The following is a 22,985-nucleotide window of genomic DNA, read 5'->3' on the forward strand; positions in this document are numbered from 1 at the left end:
AAAGTACAATCATGAACACGTACACTTAGATGAAGGAACTGTTCAGTGGCAATGAATAATTCCAGAGATGTGGACCCTCTGGCACAGCGATACTTGGTCAGGACAACACCCCCCTTCTTGATAGTGCTCGTCTCTGTATGAAAATGCACACCAGCCAGGTCCCTGAATGCACTTGACGTGGCGTTGCTGCCCACGCCAGATGTGCTCCATGCGCTCTGGTCCAGCAGTGGCACCCCCATGAGGTCCCTCCCGTTTGCTCCTTCCAGTTCCTGCAGCAGCTACTCAATGAGGCTGATGGTGGCCTCCTCACCGCGTGTCCTCCTGCGACAGTTCTGGCTCAGCTCCTTCTTACTGATCTTTGCATCCACCACATGATCAGTCATGGCTGGCACACCTTCCCGCCTGAGCTGCTCTGTCTTTGCCCGCCACAACAGAGAGAGGTCTCCTGCACCCCACTCAAATATGCAGGCAGAGACACAGCTCATGAAGGTGGGGTAGAGGGAATGAGCGTCAGTGGTACAACCAACAGCCCGCCTTCGCATGAAGTACCAGATGTCCAGCCGTATGTGGAGGTCTCGCCACTCTCCAAACCTTGTCTGCAGCTTGCTGGACCGCTCACTGATGCAGCAGCCACAGTCCACATACAGCAGCAGTGGGGGTGCAATAGCTAACTGATGATATATTAGTAATTTTACTGGTGGTTTCTTGGTCACAGGAACAAGCTTGATCATTGACATCCAGTTGTACGCCACGTATCACAAAACTGTTGGGTGGGACCTTATGTATTTGCTTGTTTTACATCAAGTGACCTGCATACCAATGACTGTAAAGATTAATATGTACAGTACATGGATTGCAGAACTGTACCTTCTAATAGAGGTATGGCCACTTGTGTTATCTTTGGGCTGCTCTATGGTCTCCCGCAGAAGAATAAATCCCAGAGTTGACTCTCTCCAGGTTATTTAAGCAACAAACATCCCTGGGTGGACTTGAACCACCATCCTTTCGGTTAACAGCCGACTGCCTAACCCGAGAGTGACAGGATTTAATCCGGAAGGGTGTCGGGTCGTCTTGAAATGGGCTGGGGTATGTTATTTTAATCATGCAATTGATATGGGTTGATCAAGGCGGGGGTGGGGGGGGGGCTGTGTTCTAGGATCAAATAGATTGAATAAATTAGAAAATAAATATAATAATCTCTGACAGGCAGAGACGCGATGTATGAAAAAGGAGAGCCATGTCCTGCTCATTGTTCCTCTTTGTCTTTTCTGTTGCGGGCAGTTGAAGCAGGACATGAAAAATTGCCAGCATGCTCTAATACAATCTTAATTTATCCTAATCTGGGTTAATTTAACGTTAAACTTGATTTTAAATTTCAGTTTAGGAAAGTAACAGCTCCTGACTTCAGGACTCGTCCAGGAGTTGAACCCAGGACCTCTCACACCCGAAGCAAGAATCATACCGCTAGACCAACGAGCCACTTAAAAACATTAAAATAGAAATTTTCTATCAAGTCAATGTGATCAGATAGTGACTCGAAAGGCAATTGTTAAGTAGTTTGTTTGGCATGTGGTGTTTTTATGGCTCCACTGCCAGATTGAGCTTTCTGACTATAGGTTTCTTCAGCTTCAGGTTTGTTTTTAACTTCGGTTTGTAGTACTTACAGACTTAGTAACCAGTAGATTTCTGGTGAACGTGGGTTTCAGACATGCTGCTTGGTTTAAATGCAACTCCCGTTGCATCTCTGCCATTGGAGATTTTTTTTTTTTGACAGTCAGCTGCCCCCCCACCCCCCCCTCTCTCTTTCTCTCTCTCTCTCTTCTCTCTCTCTGTCTCTCTCTTACTCACACACACACACACACCCACACACACACACAATCACACAACCTGGTGTAGAATTAGAAAAAATAAATAAGACCAAAAGAAAGTTATTACTAGAATACAAAAAGAAACAACAACACGAGCGCAAATGACTAGGAGCCAAGTTACCACAATAGTGCCTGTAATGATCTGGCGCTGAAGAGGCGGTCAGCCCGGGTTTATGTATTGCAGTGGGTGATGATTGATGAGGAACAGCTGAGTGGATGACGAACGTAGATGGAAAGCCACGCCTCTAGATCCCCTGGAACGCCCTCACGGCAAGACAGACACGACACACAGAGAAAGGGAAGACACGACACAGTTTGGGGAATGCAGCAGACCACACACTTAGCCCTCGTGAGAGGAAACATGCACCAGATGACCTTCTATCCAAGCAGGGATGAGTACAGAGATTTGGGTGCTAGCAAGATGGATGTAGGTTGCCCATTGTTCATTTAGACTTACCACCACATTGTTTTGATACAACCTGCTTGAAAAACAGCCACAATTCTTTTTAAAGAATTGTGCATGGAACACAAATGACTTGGAAGTTTTTGAAGCATTCAGGCATGCCAAATGGACAACTCATCTAGCAGAATGTGCAAATTTACACCTGAACAGGGACTTGAACCCTGGACCCTCAGATTAAAAGTCTGATGCTCTACCGACTGAGCTACCCAGGCTTCTAAACCTGCCACCTGTGGAAAAAACAATCTCCTGAACTACAAAATGAAGTAAGTGGTCACTGTGTCCAAACCTTTGTTATAGAAGTTATATATCATAACTTTAAAGATAATTGCAAATTGTTGACCCATTTTCAGTTTATTTCCCATCTGGCAGGTGTTTTCATCTCAAACTACTGTCTGAGACATGATATTGGGAATAAAGAACTTACCAGTTTTTTGTATTTAAGAGGACATGAAAGTGCACGAGAAACGCAATTGCAAGTTCAGCGTTTTGTGAGCATCTTTATTGTCAACACATGTAAAGTTACTGACTATAATTTAACTGAGGGATTCGGTGAAAGTTATCTTTTGTTTTGTAAAACTTTGGGTTGTGTACAAAACAGGAGAAAAGGGTTCTTTGTTGCATCCAGGTTGTTATGTATAACAGATGAAAAGTGCAAATTGACATCATTCCATCCAATACGGGCCAGACAGGGTTGACAGATAGATTTTAAAATCCACACAGATAAACGGTCATCGTAGCTGTTTGCAGGATTTCTGCCATATTGAGTGACAAAATGTGGGTGTCCTGAAAAAAGGTTCTTTAACTCTACCTCCCCCACCTCTTTTTTTTTGTCTCGGCAAGAAGTATTATGCTTTTGGGTCGCCTGTCCATCTCTACATCAGAATCAGAAATACTTTATAGAACCCCAAAGGAAAACTCTGGAAAAGCCTGCTCCTTCGAGCCGGATTTGAACCAGCGACCTAAGGATTTCAACTTTATGCCTCTACAGTCCTCCACTCTACCAACTGAGCTATCGAAGGGAACGAATATAACATCCCATGGAGGGAAACAAAAACATTCACATAAACTCGTAGATCACTTGACAAGTATCCCACCCAGCAGAGAGATTCTTGCCATATTTCAGCCAGGGGGAGTCCTGTCGTCTCAGTCGCTGTCCACGGCCCATGAAAATTGGCGAGGGTCTTGCTTCTAATATTTAGCTGCTGTTAATAATCTGAGTCTAGTTAAGGACAGCATATTTGTTTTTCACAAGTACAAAAGGCTCAGCCTAACACCAAAGCCCACCAAAAATAGTTTCAACTCATCGGCGTTCCCCTTCAAGGAAGTCTTTAGTAAAAGGCGAAAGACTTGTGTGTTATGAAGAGAAACCAGAGTGAGTACAGCCGTCTGCTCGAGAGCAGCAGAAAACCCTAGTCGACCCAGTCCAAACCATCACGGTAAAACTGACTTGGTGTGCCGCTTTCCAAACTAAAATGATAAGAGGCAACTTGGTAGACTCCTTACTGATGTTTATATCTGCACTCACAATGCCCTGTTTTTAAAACACCAGCCAATCACAAGTGTTACATGTCAATAATCAATGTGTGAGTAATCAGGAAGCTCACATAAAAGATAGTCGCAAGGTCTACCAAATGTTTAACTTTACAACCCTTAAGTTGTTGGATCCTTGGTTGGGACAGGTTTCCAGAGCAGAGTGGCGCAGCGGAAGCGTGCTGGGCCCATAACCCAGAGGTCAATGGATCAAAACCATCCTCTGCTATTTCCTATGCTTTGTATCAGCATGAAGTCTATTTCCATGTTTAACAAAGTGTCTGAAGTGAAATGTCTCCACCTGCTGAAGAGTAAACTTAATTGCATGACAGGTTGATTTTCATCCATAAATATGGAAACTACAGTACTCATACCTGCTGTAACACTGGAAAGAAACTGGAGCATTACAAAATAAATAAAACTGCACTACAGTACAGATACGTAACAAACTGGAGTTTGATGCCATATACTACACTACAGTACAAGTACATAAATACAGTGAAACTGTAAAACATGTACATTTAAAGTGCTTGTTGGGCTGTCTGACAGCCTGAGGTATAAAAGACCACTGAGCTACATCCCTGGAAGATTTTCATGTTTTTTTGGATTGTTTTCTGAGATATACTTAAACTTATCTTTATTAATCCTTTTGGGATGACTCCCGCAAGGAGATATAAATATCACTGAATAAAAGAAGAAACTGTGGTAAAACATGTAATTGGAATGTTGTATATGGCTTCAAAACCTATGGTATAAATTATAGTCGAAAAGTAACACACTACTGTTGCCTTTCTGCTGGACAATACAACAATCACTGCAAATCTTGTAACCCAAACTGAAAATTAATGCTGAGAGATGCATTAGTTGTCCATAATGGTATGTTAAGTTATTTCATCCGTAAAAACAGAAATTACAGCACTCAAACCTGATCTAACACCCATAAAAACTGCAGCATAAACACAAAACAATATATACTACAGTACAATACTGTAATAGATAAATAGTAAAGTAGAAACTGTAAATCATGTACGTTTAAAGTGCTTGTTGTGTTGTCTGATACTCTGAGGTATTAAAAAGGGGCATACCACTTAGTTTGTGTTCCAGGAGGTCTTGGGCTGAATCTCATTTCTCTATCTTACCCCTTCCCCTGGTTTTGCGCGTTCACGTGAAACCTAGTGCTGTCCCAATACTCTTTTTGAACAAGGGGTAAGGGGTGTATGGCCCTTGGAACCATAGACAGTGAATTACAAAACCAAGGTAGGACGCAAGCTTACTTGAAACAGGAGGAAACAGCAGCTGATCCACTTTGGGGCTGAAAGCGAGCAGAAGTTTCTTAAATAATGTGTTCATGTTGTACCCATTCATTATTGCATTGGTACTGTGTCATTGTAATAATTTGTAATTAATTCCTCTTCATGCACTTGTATATTGTTGTTTTGATATGGGACACTGATGAAATGTGAGGGGGGGGGGGGGGGGTTACTGGCCAACAGGCTTCAGACTGGTCTGGAATATCAGAACAGCTGTAGTTAATTTGTTTGTCTGTGTTGTTGTGTGAATTTTTTTAGTTTTACACACATGAGTGCCTTTTTATTGTGTGTGACATGTTAGTTATGGTTCTAATAGTAGATACTGGTTCTGTAACATAATTTTATGTAATGTTTTTGCCTGTTATGTTCAATTTATCAGCAATAAAGACAGATTTTTGTTAACAAAATGTTTTTGTGAACATCAATGACATTCAAAACGGTGATAACTAAAACAGATATACAACACACCATGCAGACAGGGTGTATATGTATGTATACACGATACATGTGTATACAGATTACAAACAGACCTAAGTACTACACAGATAAGAACATCTGCCTCTGCAACACCAAAGTGAACCTAAAATAACTATAAAATATATAAATATATAAATGCATATGCCACTGTTGTCCAAACCCACACAATCAACAGACCTAGACGGCATCTTGGAAGTTTGTGATCAATACTGCATGGTGATGTCACCAAGTGGTGTCCCATTTCATAGGGGTGGGTTTTCACCCCTTACCCCTACCCCTTGTTTCAAGGGCCAAGGGGTAAGGGGCAAGGGGTAAGGGGTAGGGGTAAGACAAAGAAATGGGATTCAGCCTAAATCCTGTCCACTTCCGGGTTTGGCCCCGTCAGAGACAGATACAGATAATTCATATGGTTAACAGATACAGATACAGCTGTACTTGTTCATCTTTATTAAACACTTCTTGAGCCAATCTTTCACTTTTTTGCCTTTTTACGTACGTAACTACAGCTCTGATTTAATAGAGGAGCAATGTCAGAGATCGTACAGATCTTTCTGCAGACTTTCACCAGCTAAATACCAATTCCCATACCGGGAGTTGAACCAGGGCCACCTGGGTGAAAACCAGGGTTTTCTTTACTATTAGAAGTCTTTAAGAGCAGCACCCAAGACCTTTTGGACACCACTTAGGCCAAATGAATGTAAAATCAAACTAACTGAAAGCTTTCTCAGATCGACTGATTGTAGTCTCCAGAGGACTCCTTAAGACTGTAACTCTATTAAGGCAGAATCCAGACTGCTAGACCATATGAGACTGACACGTTGAATAATAACAGTGATTTTATGAATACATCTATAGATATGCCAGAAACAGGGCACATAAATACATACAGTCAGGATTCAGTTTTTCAACTTTTCACCACCACCATGTCTAGTTAAAGTTTTACAATAGATATTTGATCATAGAGACATATATTATATCTATTTATTATCATTATATGAGCTAGGTTTGGGGAAATGCATATCAGGGCATAGGGTTAACACAGCTCTCATTTAATACAGGACCAATGACACAGATGTCACAGATCTTGCTGCAGACCTTCATCGGCTAGATACCAATTCCCATACCGGGAGTTGAACCCAGGCCACCTGGGTGAAAACCAGGAATCCTAACCGCTAGACCATATGGGACTGACTATATACTAATAACAGGGATTTCATGAATCAATTCATAGTCTGGCTGGAAACAGGGCTTCTCTTGAATGAGAACGAAGCTTCTTCAATAAGTTTTATCTTGAAGCTTTTGAGTGTTCTTTAGGTTTTTATCTGCTTTAACTATTACCGGACAGCGGGGGCACGGAGCAGAGCAGAGCAGCCGTTAGGGAGGAATCCTCCTCCGTGTTCAGCTCCATTTTGAACCTGTAAGCTTACTTTAAACTAGATGTGGAAAGTTGAAAGGTTGATCTTTTTCACCTGTGCTGTTGCTTAAAAACAGGTTCCACCGAGATTTGAACTCAGATCACTGGATTCAGAGCCCAGAGTGCTAACCATTACACCATGGAACCTTTAAAAGCTTTGCTAGTGTTTGCTTGACAGTTTCTTTCATAATATCCACATGTGGGATATTGAAGGCACACAAAAATCCAAACAAATGTGTTATGGCAGGCATCAGCAAATTTGAGATGCCATTAAGTTTACTCTTCAGCAGGCAGAGACATTTCACTTCAAACACTTGCAGCATCCGATGCTTTGTTAAACATCAACAGACTGGAAATAGACTTACTGCTGATACAAAGCATAGGAAATAGCAGAGGATGGTTTCGATCCTCTGCTGTGCATACCTACGGGCTGGAAAATCTGTAATTCACATTGTGAGGGAAGGTGGCAACCAAGGCTCCAACAGCTTACAGGTTGTAAAGTTAAACATTTGGTTGACCTTGCAACTATCTTTTATGCTTCCTGATTACTCACACATTGATTATTCACATGTAACACTTGTGATTGCTTGGTGTTTTAAAAAAAAAGGGCATTGTGAGTAAATATATAAACATCAGTAAGGAGTCTACCAAGTTGCCTCTTATCATTTTAGTTTGGACACCCAGTGAGGCTTACCGTGATGGTTTGGACTGGGTGGACTAGGGTTTTCTGCTGCTCTCGAGCAGATGGCTGTACTCCTATATCATATAAGTGGTTAATAGCCATGAGTAAGTCAAGTGCAACCATGTTATTATATGTTTTTAGTTTTGTTTTGCTTTAGTATTTTTTGTAATCATTCCCTACAATAAGTTGTATAATTTAAGGTATTTACTTGACTTAAGATAAAAAATTGTAATAAATACCTAGTTATCTTTAATAATGCATCACACACATAGCCCCAACTGGGATTCGAACCTGCGTCCAGATAATAATTATCAAATGTTCAGGAAAAAAACTCGGCTGGTTCAGCACCTCGGACAGCACTAATAATGCTGCAACTTCATTGGCTGTCAGCGAATGCCACCTATACGCGCCAGGCCCCCGCGGGCCACTGGGGCTTTACATATCTCAAGTTCACCAGTTCAGGAGAAATACATATACAGTTCTGGAGACGTAACGAAAAAGTAACCTTGACCTTTGACCTCCAAAATAGAAATCAGTTCATCCGCGACTCCAAGTGGTTCTCTATGCCAAATTTAACATTGAACATTTAAACCTCCAAAATCTGCGAGTTCATGTAAATTCTTTTGCCAAATTTAAAGAAAGTCCCTCCCGGGGGTCCTGTGTTATCACATTCACAAGAATGGGAAGTGCGTCCGTATGTAGAGATGGACGGACAACCCAAAATTATAATACTTCTAGGAACAGCTGGAGCTGAGACATAACAAGAGACAAAAAAAGAGGTGGGGGAGACAGAGTTAAGCCCTGACAGAAGAGAGAACTACAGACAAAAGACGTGAAATAGTGCCAAGTGTGACCAGAAGAACTGGAAAAAAACTAGAACTATGAAGGACAAACCTTTCTTAACCCTTGTGTTGTCTTCCTGTCAAAATTGAAAGTCAACACTTTTGTTGACGCTTTTTATCATTTTTTTTTTACTTTTTAAGGTTTTTGTCTGTTTTTTCAAAGATTTTGACGCTTTTTCAAATGTTTGTCACTTTTTTTTACACTACGTAACACTAACTTCTTAACTAAGTTTATTTTTGAAATTTATGGTCAATACAACTTATTTATAGGAAATTATACCTTATGTTTGAAAAGCAGAAAATAGGAATTATTTACAGAAAAATTAAAGGAACAGATGTTGGATAATCACAAACTGGAATATGTCAACTTTCACTCAATACTATTTCAAAACCACTTCCATTTCTTTCAAATGCTATAAAATGGAATAAAATACAAAAAAATTAATGAAAGTAGAGATTTGTACTTGCCAAAGAGCGTTGTGAGGAATCAATCATGTTATTTTGGGTAGTTAAAAAGAACATTGATATAGGAAAACGGGTCTGTTACGACCCGAAGTAGCAACGTAGCCTAGGGCGGGGGTCGTAGACAGCTTATAATAATAAAACCCCGGGACGAAAAGCAATCGGTTAAATACGGCAGATTTATTTGTGTCCACACCACAACAGGCAACCACAGGCTATTTATATGACGGCGACTGGCACATGGGTAGCAAGGACTGGCTCTGAACAGCTCCCACACAGCCGCCTCTCCTCTCCCTGGAAGACCGTCTGAGCAGTTCACACAGCCGCTCCTTCTCTCCCTTCAGGCACCAATCAGCTGACCCGCCTCAGCTGCGCGACCCTCAGCAGCACACCTGCAGAGAATCAACACACCTGCAGAGTATCTCACACACACACACACACAACACGGCACGTGACACCCCCTCCCATAAGAGAGAACCCCCCCTCCTTTCACACCCCTGGAGCATCATCAAAATGCACCGTTAAAACACACTTAAGACCCCCAAAACCCAGTCTCACCCACGGGACAGTGCGTCAGCGACAATGTTATCTGCACCCCTCTTGTGTTTGATGCAGATGTTGTAACCCTGGGCCATAAGTGCCCAGCGCATTAGACGCTGATTGCTGTTATACATCTGGGCCAGAAAGACAAGGGGGTTATGGTCAGTGTAAACAGTAACAGCAAACGGACTGCATCCTACATAAACATTAAAGTGCTGTAGGGCAAGGAGCATCGCCAGGGTCTCCTTCTCAATGGTTGAGTAGTTCAACTGATGACGCTTGAACTTGGTGGAAAAGAAACAGACAGGATGACACACGTCCCCATCACCTTCCTGCAACAACACAGCACCAGCTCCCGTGGCACTGGCATCCACCTCAAGCTGAAAAGGTCGAACCAGGTCAGGAGCAGCCAGCACTGGAGCACTACAGAGGAGAGACTTAGCAGAGTTAAAAGCATGGCTGCACTCATCATTCCACACGAAAGGAACCACAGGACTACACAACCTGGTCAGAGGAGCAACCACTACCGAAAAGTTCTTACAGAAACAGCGATAGTAACCCGTCATCCCAAGGAACCGCCTTAGTTCACGTCTAGTGCTGGGCACTGGTAGAGAGATAACCGCGGCTACCTTAGCATCCACAGGCCGAACCTGACCCTGGCCAACCTGCTTACCAAGGTAAGTGACAGTGGCCTTACCGAACTCACACTTAGCCAAGTTAAGAGTAAGGGAGGCGTCCGCCAACCGTTGGCAAACAGTTTCCAGACTGGACATGTGACTACCCCACTCACTGGAGTAGACCACCACGTCATCCAGATACACACTGCAGTTAGGTACATCCCCTAACACACGTTGCATAAGGCGCTGAAAAGTGGCAGGGGCGTTTTTCATGCCAAACGGCATCACCGTGTACTGCATAAAAGCATCAGGAGTGACAAAAGCCGAGATCTCAGAGGCCCGCCGTGTCAAAGGAACCTGCCAGTATCCTTTGAGAAGATCAAGCTTGGTTATACACACAGCTGGCCCAACCCTGTCTACACAATCATCCATAAGGGGCAAAGGAAAAGAATCCGATACAGTAACAGCGTTCACTTTACGAAAATCAGTACAGAAGCGAGGACTGCCATCAGGTTTAGGCGCCAACAAGCAGGGAGAACTCCATGGACTACAGCTAGGCTTGGCAAGACCATTCTCTACCAGGTAGCCAACCTCTTTCCTCATGGCCTCCCTTTTAGCAAGCGGACAGCGGTATGCATGCTGTTTAATGGGAGCAGCATTACCCACATTAATGTCATGCTCCAGCACACCTGTACGTGAGGGTACATCCTGTAATATACTGGTATACCTGCCGAGCAGGCCAATCACATCCTGTTTATGAGGTATGGAAAGATAGGACAGCTGCTGGTCAAGGTTGGACAAGAACTCCGAGTTGGCTAGCCTACCACACAGATGGCTTTCACAGGGGGTCATCAGGTCTGCCTCCAGTCCCGGTTGAGAACTACCAACAAAAGAAGAAACCCCTACCACAGCCACAGTTTGGGTCGTCTTTGGCCCTTTCAGGTCAGCCCCTCTGTGGTGAAAAGATTTCAGCATGTTAATATGGCATAAGCGGGTCTTCCGTCTACGCTCAGGCGTACGGATAACATAGTTGGTAGAGGAGACTTTAGCTTCCACCACATACGGACCTGAAAACCGGGCAGCAAGGGCAGAGCCTGGGGTAGGCAGCAAGACCAACACCTGGTCCCCGGCAGCAAACTGTCGCTCGACCGCCTTCTTATCGAAACGTCTCTTCATGTTACCCTGAAATGACAAAAGTGACTCCTTGGCCAAACGGGTAGCATGATGCAGACGTTCTCTACAGCAAGATACAAAATCCAGCACATTCTTTCCACCAGAGCTATCACCCACCAATTTCTCCTTTAATACTTTCAATGGGCCACGCACATTGTGACCGAACACCAGCTCTGCAGGACTAAACCCTAACGACTCCTGCTTTGCATCACGAACAGCAAAGAGAACAAAAGGCACACCCTCGTCCCAGTCATTCCCAGTCTCATAACAGTACTTACTCAGCATGGATTTAAAAGTCTGGTGCCAGCGCTCAAGCGCACCCTGCGACTCAGGATGATAAGCACTGGACACTGAGTGGGAAATACCGAGGGAATGGAGGGTCTCCTTAAAGATTCTGGACAAGAAATTTGTCCCCTGATCTGATTGTATGGTCTTTGGTAAACCATAAGTCGTAAAAAACTTAAGCAAGGCGGTAGTGACTGCTTTAGCGGTTATCTTGCGCAAAGGAATGGCCTCAGGGAAACGGGTAGTGACACACATCATGGTTAACAAAAATTGATTCCCGGACTTAGCTTTTGGCAATGGGCCTACGCAGTCGACTAAAACATGCTCAAAAGGTTCACCAACAGCCGGAATAGGTCGCAGCGGCGCGGGGGGCACAGGCTGATTAGGCTTTCCTACCATCTGGCAAGTACCACAGGTTTTACAAAAGCGCACTACGTCTGCCTTCATTCCTGGCCAAAAGAACTGCCTAAGAACACGATCATAGGTTTTTCTGATGCCCAAGTGACCCGACCATAAGTGCTCGTGAGCCAGTGCTAAAACATGCTGTCGACAGGCAACAGGGATTACTACCTGAAAAACCACCCCCCAGTCCTCCTCAGAATCTGTCGACACCCACCCTTTCCGTGAGGTCCACCTCCGCATCAACACCCCATTTTCCACAAAAAAAGGCAGTTGACCACTACACTCAGTCATATTGACCACTGATGTCCAACACTTATCCAGCGAGGGATCATTTTTCTGAGCTGTAACAAGAGCCTCCCGAGTAAGCGGTAAAGATGCAGTGGCATCATACTTTTCACCAGGCTCACCTGAAGTACTGCCAAACGAACCACTAGAGGTCATACCTTCCCCAGAAAATACAGAAGCAAACAGGGAGTCAGACAAGCTGACCTCCTGAGTCTGCTTATGAGCCTGCGCTCTAGTAGTAACACTAGCTACAAACACATGAGGATGTTCCCGAACTAGCTCATCGTTTTCTGACTCAGGTAGTGGAGTGTACACCACCTCAGGAACAGGATAAACTTTCCCCCCTGCAATATCATTCCCCATGATAAAGTCAACACCTTCTATAGGGAATCCTGACCGAGCGCCTACTGTAAAAAACCCTGTCACTAGGTCAGACTGTACATGAACCTGATATAGCGGTGCCGGCACAAACCCCATCTCAATGCCCCTCACAACTGCACACGCGCTTAAGCTGGGTCCCAGCGGCAGAACATCAGACAGGATCAGTGACTGTGAACAAGCAGTGTCCCGCAATATCTTCACCGGATGCTGATCCTGAGGTTTTCCTGAAAGAGACACAAATCCGTTAAAGATAAATGGTTTAAAACAGTCATCAGGCATCACAGGGGCCACAGATTCCAAGGATTTAACTCTGGGAGAAGATTTAATCAATCCCACACCCTTCGGCTGTTTTTGATATGACCCCTGCTGCTTCCGCTTCCAAGCGTCGCAGTTAGCAACCAGATGACCGGACCTGCGACAAAAGAAGCATAGTTTGTCAGACCTTGGACGTAAAGGAACGCTGTCATAAGGTACTGGAAGATCTGCACCATGGATAACTTCACGCTGGAAAATATCACGTTTGCTAGAAACAACCTTATGAGTAAGTGTAAACTCATCAGCTAGAGTGGCAGCTTGCTGCAGGGTGGACACTTTCTGCTCATTTAAATACACGGTAGTGCGCTCCGGTAGGCAGTTCTTAAACTCTTCTAACAACATCAGCTCCCGCAACGCAGACAGATCGGCGACCTTACACGCCGCACACCACCTGTCAAAAAGAATCCCTTTCTCTCTAGCAAAGTCAACATATGACTGGCTCTGGCTTCTCCTAAGACTGCGGAAACGCTGTCTATAGGCCTCAGGCACCAGCTCATATGCTTGCAGGATAGTACTCTTTACCTTTCATAAGCCAGCCCGTCCTCCACAGACAAAGAGGAACAGGCCTCTTGAGCTTTACCCACTAACTTACACTGCAATAAGATAGCCCACACATCTTTAGGCCACTGTAAGGCAGCAGCAATACGCTCAAACGCACCAAAGTACGCTTCCACCTCGGACTCACGGAAAACAGGCACCAGCGAAATGTGCTTACTCACGTCAAAACTGACAGAACTGCGAGAATGCGCGCCAGCAGTGGATGTGTTACGGGAAACCCCCACCCCAGCATGGATCTCCATCTGACGCATCCTCAAAGCAGTCTCCGCTTCCAACTCCAATTTCTTCAACTCTAGCTCTCTGCGGAGCTGAAAATCCCTCTCTTTCTCCTCCCTCTCTACCTGAAGACGCATTAACCGCACCCTCAACCTGGCATCCAGCTTAGAACCCGGAGACGATTCCACCGACATGGGGTCGAATTTTGGCAAAGTGACAGGCGATTGACCACCCCCCTCATGGTCAACAACAGGAGTAACGGGCAGATCTGTCACATCAGGTGCATTCACCGGCAGGCCAGGGACGCACACAGGTGTAGACACGGAGAAAACCCCCTGACTAACAAGACCGGCAAACACAAACGCTTTCAGCTCGGCCTTACAGAGGGAAACGGACACAGACATACCATAATGTACAGCAATCACATGCAAATCCTTTTTTGTACACTTGTCAAATGCACCCAAAGTAGGGTCCGCCACAAACTCATCAAATTGAAAAGCGGCCATCACCCACTACTAGTACAATCACGCCGAACACGGTAAGAGTAATGTTTGACATCAATGATATGCCCACACAACAAGCCTCCAACTTTGCACACACGGAAACAAATCTTCCCCAGAACCTGCCTATCCAATACTAAACCCTGAATATCTTCTGAGGCCGTGCTAGGCTCGAGGCGACTTACAGGCAACACATCAGCGGCCGAAACCCTGAAACGCCAGCCCCCTTTGGAGAATGCAGTCCCCGCCTAGGATTGACCCCGAAAACAAAAAAGGCAAAACAATAAACAAGTGTCCGAAGGAAAGGCCGATGAGGCCCAGCTGGACACCACCCTATCTAGACTGAGGAAGCAGCTTCACAATCACACACCAGCAAAGCCACGGAGACAGCACACAGGGCTACATAAACATCAAACAGAACAACTTACCGCACCAGACAGTGATAACCGGCCCAAAAGGCTCCCGGACGAGCCCCCATATCTGTTACGACCCGAAGTAGCAACGTAGCCTAGGGCGGGGGTCGTAGACAGCTTATAATAATAAAACCCCGGGACGAAAAGCAATCGGTTAAATACGGCAGATTTATTTGTGTCCACACCACAACAGGCAACCACAGGCTATTTATATGACGGCGACTGGCACATGGGTAGCCAGGACTGGCTCTGAACAGCTCCCACACAGCCGCCTCTCCTCTCCCTGGAAGACCGTCTGAGCAGTTCACACAGCCGCTCCTTCTCTCCCTTCAGGCACCAATCAGCTGACCCGCCTCAGCTGCGCGACCCTCAGCAGCACACCTGCAGAGAATCAACACACCTGCAGAGTATCTCACACACACACACACACACAACACGGCACGTGACAGGGTCAATTTGACCCCAGGACAACATGAGGGTTAAGCAACATGTCACCCAGAGGCTTTCCCCCTCAGAAACACCAAGGCTAAGACAAGTGGCAATAGTTTACTTCAACATTTTTCACGGGTAGGGATCCCCACAGAAATCTTAACCGATCAGAAAACTAACTGACCATTGAAGGAGGTATACTCCCTGTTAGGGATCCGGGGCATTAAAACAACACCCTACATAGTTTGTGGCTTCATGAACAATATTGTTTTATCTCATAGGTACTGGAAGCCACCCGTCTCCACCAGTGCATTTCTCAATGCCCAGATGTGTTACAAGATTTGCAGTGAGTGTTGTGTTGTCCAGCAGAAAGGCAACAGATGTGTTACTTTTTGACTAGATTTATACCACAGCAGTGCAAGCATTTTGCCCAGGTTGGATTTCAAGCCACCGCCATGTTTTGAAATCATATACAACATAAATATTACATATTTCACCCAGGTTTCTTCTCTTATTCAATGATCTCAGAAAAAAGTAAAAAGCCTGATAACGTTAAGGGGATGTAGCTCAGTGGTAGAGCGCATGCTTTGCATGTATGAGGCCCCGGGTTCAATCCCCGGCATCTCCAACAAGTGTTGTTGTCCTGCCTGTAGAAGAGCTGTTATTCTGAAAGAAATAATGCAGCAGCAAGTGTTGTGGGTTGTAGTGACCTTATTGTGTTTATGGTAATTAATGCAAATCTGTCTCAATGCCCAGATGTGTTGCAAGATTTGCAGTGAACATTGCATTGTCCAGTGATGGTGGTATAGTGGTGAGCATAGCTACCTTCCAAGCAAATGACCGGTGTTGGATTCCCAGCCATCGCAGTAGCTTTCTTTGAGTGATGTTATTTTTCAACTTTGATTTATACTAGGGGTGATCCGAGTATCCGGCTGAAACGAGTATCCGGTACGGATTAAGCACTTTTGCCGAGTACAAGTATTATACGAGTAATATGAGTCAATATCAGTGCTCGGATTGAATAAAACTCCTCAACGGGCCGCGCAGCGTTCTGTGATAATCACAGCGCCCCCCCCGCCTACAAACCCGCTCGGATCAATCACACACACACACAACATGGAGAAATGCGCTCCCTCTCTCTCTCTCTCTCTCTCTCTCTCGCTCTCTCTCTCTCTCTCTCTCTCTCCCGCTCCGTCAGGCAGTCAGTCGGGTCTGCGGATCTGTTCCGTTAACGTTTAGGGTTTCTTGAGCTTCAGCTTCAGGTTTGTTTTTAACTTCGGTTTGTAGTCCTTACATAGTAACCAGTAGATTTCTGGTGAACGTGGGTTTCAGACACGCTGCTTGGTTTAAATGCAACTCCCGTTGCGTCTCTGCCATTGGAGATTTTTTTTTTTACTGTCAGCTGCCCCCCCCCCCTCTCTCTGTGTTGCTCTCTTACTCACACACACACACACACCACACACACACACACACACACACACACACACACCTACTATACGCATGTGTTGTATTCATTGTTGCAAAACGTTCTGTATATAGTTTGTTTGTTACCATGACAACACCATTGATCTGAAGCTTGATGCTGTCATGTAAATAGTTTTCAAATCAGCAATAAATATAACAATTTTTGATCAACTCATATCAATTGCATGCTTAAATAACATACCGGTTAAAGCCCCGCAGATTTCAAGAGAACCTGACCCACTTCCTGGTTAAATCGGAACACTTCCGGTTTAGGCCCCGCCCAGTCCGAGTACGGATCCGGATACAGATAATTCATGTGGTAAACAGATACAGATACAGATAATGCTGTCCTCGCTCATCCCTAGTAGGATGTAACATGGCATCGCAGGACGTGTAGCGGGACCATGGCGACAGCTGCTACCCTGATTTTTGGCGCCTCTCTGATCTGAGGAAACATGCTGAGCGAAAAAGAACAGAAGGGCATGAAATGCAAGTTTAAGGCACAATATACACAGAGTTCAGTCATCAGCCATTTCTGTTCATTTGGCCTAATTATGTTGTTTGTACACTGTGTACACTGCATCATCTGATACCTCTTGATTAAGCCAGAGCTCAAGGTTGTCTGATCTGGCCTCTTTTGGCAGGTGATTAACCACACTGGAAACATTACTGGCCCAGTGGCGCAGCTCCAACCCTCCGGAGGCTCGGAGGTAAGGTGACCAGATTTCTCAGACAAAATCCGGGGACATTTTCAGCTCCGAAGCGTATTTACCTCCAAAACAAGTAATGTTTTTACTTTTGTAAAACTTAAAACGGGGACACTAGACCTAGAGCTGTTGTTATTAGGGGCTGAGCCCCCCCCCCAAGGTCTGATCCTAGACCCCCCCCTGCTGCTACTTCATACTCCACTCCACTACACCTCAGAGGGGAATGTTTCAAGATAGTAAGTCCTAATATTTCAAGATAAAAATCATAATACTTCAAGATAGAAAGTCCTAATATTTCAAGATAGAAAGTCTTAAAATTTCCAAATAGAAAGTCCTTATAGTCCTAATATTTAAAGATAGAAAGTCTTAATATTTCAAGATAGAAAGTCTCAATATTTCATAATGTTGTAATGTTTACTGAACTACATTTATCTGAGGGCTTTTGCTTTATTGTTCAAGGCTTGTTTCTGCAACAGCTCATTGAGAATCAGATACAATAAAAACTATTGAGGACATATTTTCCTTGATGCAGTATTAAACGAGATCGCTCCAGTCGGCAGAAACAAGCTACGGTGTAAGTTAATAGGATAATTGTCCAGCTTGTATTTACGTTCATAAAAGTGCTTGTTTTGCTGCTAACAGACTCAGATTAATATTCTAAGTGTCTGACAACATTATAAAAAGGATTTTTAAGGAGGTCAACCTATTTTGTTAAAGATTAAGATCCTTTTTAAAACATAAAAGTCCGCGAAATTGCGTTCGCTAAACCCACCAGACTCCATGTAAATAATCAGGGATTTTAGCATCGTAAAACACGGCTTTCTAAAACCTCTCTGAGCAGCGCTGGCTCTGGCTGCCTGGAGCCTGCGGGTGTAGGGTGTGTTGGGTGAGCGACCATCGGCTACGTTTTGTTAGTGTTTTCTTTCTTTCATTCCAATTTCGGGTCTGTCAGTCACAGTGAAAACCGGGGACATTTCCAGGGACAGATCCAGCCGGGGACAGGTCGCTAAAATCGGGGACTGTCCTCGGAAACCGGGGACGTCTGGTCACCCTACTCGGAGGGCCCGTAGCTTGCCCACTAGCAGTGTGGCATTCCTTGATGTTGGCAGGTTCAGGAGGCAGTTATCCACGTAGAAACATCTTCAGACGCCCAGTGATCTGAGACATGCTTCTGCAAGGCATAGCTAGCGCAGCACGGATTGCCAGGTACGTATACCTCTTCTGCAGACTGGCTACTGGATAGGATTGATCCACCAAGCCTAGGCAAGCTGAGCAGAAAGCCCGATCTCCCATTGTACGGAGCTTGTCCTGGGAGGTTTCAGGAGATACCTTGAGGCAGATCGAAGGGTCCGAGTTGAGGTCTGTGGGGTGAGGAGTTCCTTGAGGTGGAGGGGGGGGGCTTCACCATGGATGCAGTGATGGGTAAGGAGGGAGACCTTGTACTCAATCCTGAGTGAGACAGGAAGCCAGTGGAGTGATTTGAGGATGGGGGGGATGTGGTCATTTTTGCACACCCTCAACAGGATCCTAGCAGCGCTGTTTTGGATGTACTGCAGCTTCTGAAGGCTTTTCTCAGGGATCCCTGTGAGGCGCGTATTGCAATAGTTACATAGTTAAAGGTTACATGAGAATATGAATGAATATTTCGACATACTAAACTATGACTTTTTATGAATTTTTATGATTTTTTTGACATACTCTGGCTTTAATGACTTTTTGTGAATTTTTGATATACTATTCTATGACCTTTTTTTGAAGAGGGGAATTAGCTCAAATGGTAGAGCGCTTGTTTAGCATGCGAGAAGTAGCGGGATCAACGCCCGCATTCTCCAGAGGACTTTAGATTCTTCTTTTTTGGGAATATTTCGACATACTACAGTGTGACTTTTTATGTTTTTTCCACATACTAAACAATGACTTTTAAGAATATTTCGACATACTATACTATGACTTTTTATGACATTTTATGAATATTTAGTCATACTATACTATGACTTTTACACATTTTTGACATATTATACTTTAACTTTTTTAGAATTTTTTGACATACTATAGTATGACTTTCATGATTTTTTTGTCATACTAAACTATGACTTTTATGAATTTTATACATGTTATACCATGACTTTTTAAGACTTTTATGATTTTTTTGACATACTATCCTATGACTTATGAATTTTTTGACATACTATACTATGACTTTTTATGATTTTTTTGTCATACTACACTATGACTTTTATAAATTTTTGAAATACTATACTAAGACTTTTATGATTTTTTGACATACTATACTATGACTTTTATGAAGTTTTTGAAATACTATACTGTGACATATTATGAATGTTTTGACTTACTACACTATGACTGTTGACTGATTTTTTTGACATTTTATGAATTTTGACATAGTATACTATGACTTTTTATGACTTTTTATGAATTTTCTGACATTCTATACTATGACTTTGTGAATTTTTTGACATACTATACTATGACTTTTATGAATTTTTTGAAATAATATACTATGACTGTTTATGATTTTTTTAGACTTTTTATTAATATTTTACATAGTATTATGACTTTTTATGAATTTTTTACATGCTATACTATGACTTTTTATGAATTTTTGTCATACTATACTATGACTATTGTTTAAAAGGGGAATTAGCTCAAATGGTAGAGCGCTTGCTTAGCATGCGAGAGGTAGTGGGATCAATGCCCGCATTCTCCAGAGGACTTTAGATTCTTCTTGTTTTACAACAAGAACTATAAATTTGGACTTGGACTACTATGACTTTTATGAATTTTTGACATATTATACTATGATTCTTTTTGAATTTTTTGACATACTATACTATGACTTTTATGATTTCTTTGACATATTATACTATGAATTTTTATAATTTTTTTGTCATACTACACCAAGATTTTTTTGAAAAGGTGAATTAGCTCAAATGGTAGAGCCCGCATTCTCAGAGGACTTTAGATTCTTCTTGTTTTACAACAAGAACTATAAATTTGGACTTGTTACGACATACTATACTACGACTTTTCAGGAATATTTCGACATACTATACTACGACTTTTAATGACATTTTATGAATATTTTGTCATACTATACTATGACTTTTATGAATTTTTGACATATACTATGATTTGTTTTGAATTTTTTGACATACTATACTATGACTTTTATGATTTTTTTGACATATTATACTATGAATTTTTATAATTTTTTTGTCATGCCATACTATGATTTTTTTGAAAAGGGGAATTAGCTCAAATGGTAGAGCGCTTGCTTAGCATGCGAGAGGTAGCGGGATCAATGCCCGCATTCTCCAGAGGACTTTAGATTCTTCTTGTTTTACAACAAGAACTATAAATTTGGACTTGTTACGACATACTATACTACAACTTTATAGGAATATTTCGGCATACTGTACTATGACTTTTTATGACTTTTTTTGAATTTTTTAGCAACTATACTATGAATATTTATAAATATTTCAACATACTACAGTATGATTTTTTTATGTTTTTTTTGACATACTAAACAATTACTTTTATGAATATTTCGACATAGTGTACTATGAGTTTTATGAATTTTTTGACAAACTATAGTATGACTTTCATGATTTTTTTGTCATACTAAACTATGACTTTTATGGATTTTTTACATGTTATGCTATGACGTTTTGTGACTTTTTATGATTTTTTCAACATACTATCCTGTGACTTTTATGAATTTTTTGACATGTTATACTATGACATTTTATGATTTTTTGTCATACTACCTTACGACTTTTATTAATTTTTGACATATTATACTATGACTTTTTATGAAATTTTTCGACATACTATACTATGACTTTTTATGACATTTTATGAATTTTTGTCATACTATTCTATGACTTTTATTAATTTTCGACATTATATTTTGACTTTTGGTGAAATTTTTCGACATACTATGACTTTTATGAATATTTTGAATGACTTTTTATGAATTTTTTGACATACTAGACTATGACTTTTATGACATTTTATGATTTTTTGACATACTATACTATGAATTTTACAAATTTTCAACTTATTATACTATGACTTTTTTGACATTTTATGAATTTTTGTCATACTATACTACGACTTAATATTTTTTGACATATTGTACTATGACTTTTTATGACATTTTATGAATTTTTGTCATACTATACTATGACTTTTATGAATTTTTTGACATACTAGTGTAGTGTTTTTGAGGCTGCAGCCACTGATCTGGACAAACTAACTGACACTGTGACATTTTACATCAGCTTTTGTGAGGACATGTGTGTGCCAACAAAAACCTTCTGCACATATAACAACCAAAAACCCTGGCTCACAGCCAGACGCAGGCAGCTCCGTCACTCAAAAGAGGAGGCCTTCAGAAGTTGAGACAGAGTCCTGTATAACCAGGCCAGGAACACACTGACCAAAGAGATCAAAGCAGCTAAGAGGAGCTATTCTAATAAGCTGGAAAGCAGCTTTTCAAACAACAATCCTCGGTCAGTGTGGAGAGGCCTGCAGACTCTCACTAACTACAGGAGACCATCCCCCAACACTGCTGGTTCTCAACGGCTGGCTGACGAGCTGAACAGCTTTTACTGTAGGTTTGAAAAGATCACAGTCACACCCCTCTGTCACACCAACTCACCAACTCACACTTCAGTCAGTCACCTTCCCCCACCTGTACACTGTCACCTACCCCCCTCTGTCCCCTCACCTGCACTCACGATCTGTGAAGTCGATGTGCGCCAGCTCTTCCAGAGGCAGAAGACCAGAAAGGCTCCTGGCCCAGACGGTGTGTCTCCATCCTGCCTGAAAATCTGTGCAGACCAGCTGGCCCCCATCTTCACTCAGATCTTCACTGCTTTTCTCCCTCTACACCAATGACTGCACCTCAGGAGACCCATCTGTTAAACTCCTGAAGTTCGCTGACGACACAACCGTCATCTGCCTCATCCGGGACAGTAATGAGTCGGCCTACAGACGGGAGGTGGATCAGCTGGCTCTCTGGTGCAGTCAGAACAACCTTGAGCTCAACACGCTCAAAACTGTGGAGATGAAAGTGGACTTCAGGAAGAGACCCCCCCACTCTTCCCCCCATCACCATTCTCAACAGCCCTGTGTCTGCTGTGGAATCCTTCAGGTTTCTGGGATCCACTATATCCCAGGAACTAAATTGGGAGAACAACACAGACACCATCATCAAAAAGGCCCAGCAGAGACTGTACTTTCTGCGCCAGCTCAGGAAGCTCAACCTAGGGTTGCACGATTATGGCCAAAATGATAATCGCGATTATTTTGATCAAAATTTTGATCGCGATTATTCTCACGATTATTTGTTGATTTTAACCAAAACAAATTTTATTGTCACATAGGCTATTTATAACTGCGAGAGGGAGTGTGATGGACGCTACTCACAGAGAGACGGCTGACTCATTATGAACGGGTCCAGCACGGGTCGAACGGCGGATACACACGTCGTGTGTATTAAACGTCTGTATCGTCACTGCGCTGCATTTTTATGAACTATGATATTCTGGCCATGGGTCACATCTCTGGTCCTGGTCCAGCAGCTCCGTCTCCCACGCTGTTACTCTACCAACTGAAGGTAGT

The 22,985-nt window shown here is 42.9% G+C and overlaps 6 non-coding genes across 6 annotated transcripts; 2 read left to right on the forward strand and 4 right to left on the reverse strand.

The window, feature by feature from the left end:
- Positions 1-2,470: 2,470 nt before the first annotated feature.
- Positions 2,471-2,543, reverse strand: trnak-uuu (transfer RNA lysine (anticodon UUU)). The gene has a single exon. It is a non-coding gene; the product is annotated as a tRNA-Lys (tRNA).
- Positions 2,544-3,262: 719 nt separating this feature from the next.
- Positions 3,263-3,350, reverse strand: trnay-gua (transfer RNA tyrosine (anticodon GUA)). The gene is given in 2 exon segments: positions 3,263-3,298; positions 3,314-3,350. It is a non-coding gene; the product is annotated as a tRNA-Tyr (tRNA).
- Positions 3,351-3,590: 240 nt separating this feature from the next.
- Positions 3,591-3,707, reverse strand: LOC116684230 (U5 spliceosomal RNA). Its single transcript, XR_004330776.1, has one exon. It is a non-coding gene; the product is annotated as a U5 spliceosomal RNA (small nuclear RNA).
- A 3,056-nt stretch (positions 3,708-6,763) lies between these two features.
- trnae-uuc (transfer RNA glutamic acid (anticodon UUC)) lies at positions 6,764-6,835 on the reverse strand. The gene has a single exon. It is a non-coding gene; the product is annotated as a tRNA-Glu (tRNA).
- Positions 6,836-15,718: 8,883 nt separating this feature from the next.
- Positions 15,719-15,790, forward strand: trnaa-ugc (transfer RNA alanine (anticodon UGC)). The gene has a single exon. It is a non-coding gene; the product is annotated as a tRNA-Ala (tRNA).
- Positions 15,791-20,598: 4,808 nt separating this feature from the next.
- On the forward strand, positions 20,599-20,671 carry trnaa-agc (transfer RNA alanine (anticodon AGC)). Its single transcript has one exon. It is a non-coding gene; the product is annotated as a tRNA-Ala (tRNA).
- The last annotated feature ends 2,314 nt before the right edge of the window (positions 20,672-22,985 follow it).

The sequence above is a fragment of the Etheostoma spectabile genome, unplaced genomic scaffold, assembly GCF_008692095.1.
Source record: "Etheostoma spectabile isolate EspeVRDwgs_2016 unplaced genomic scaffold, UIUC_Espe_1.0 scaffold00019277, whole genome shotgun sequence".
Classification (NCBI taxonomy): domain Eukaryota; kingdom Metazoa; phylum Chordata; class Actinopteri; order Perciformes; family Percidae; genus Etheostoma; species Etheostoma spectabile.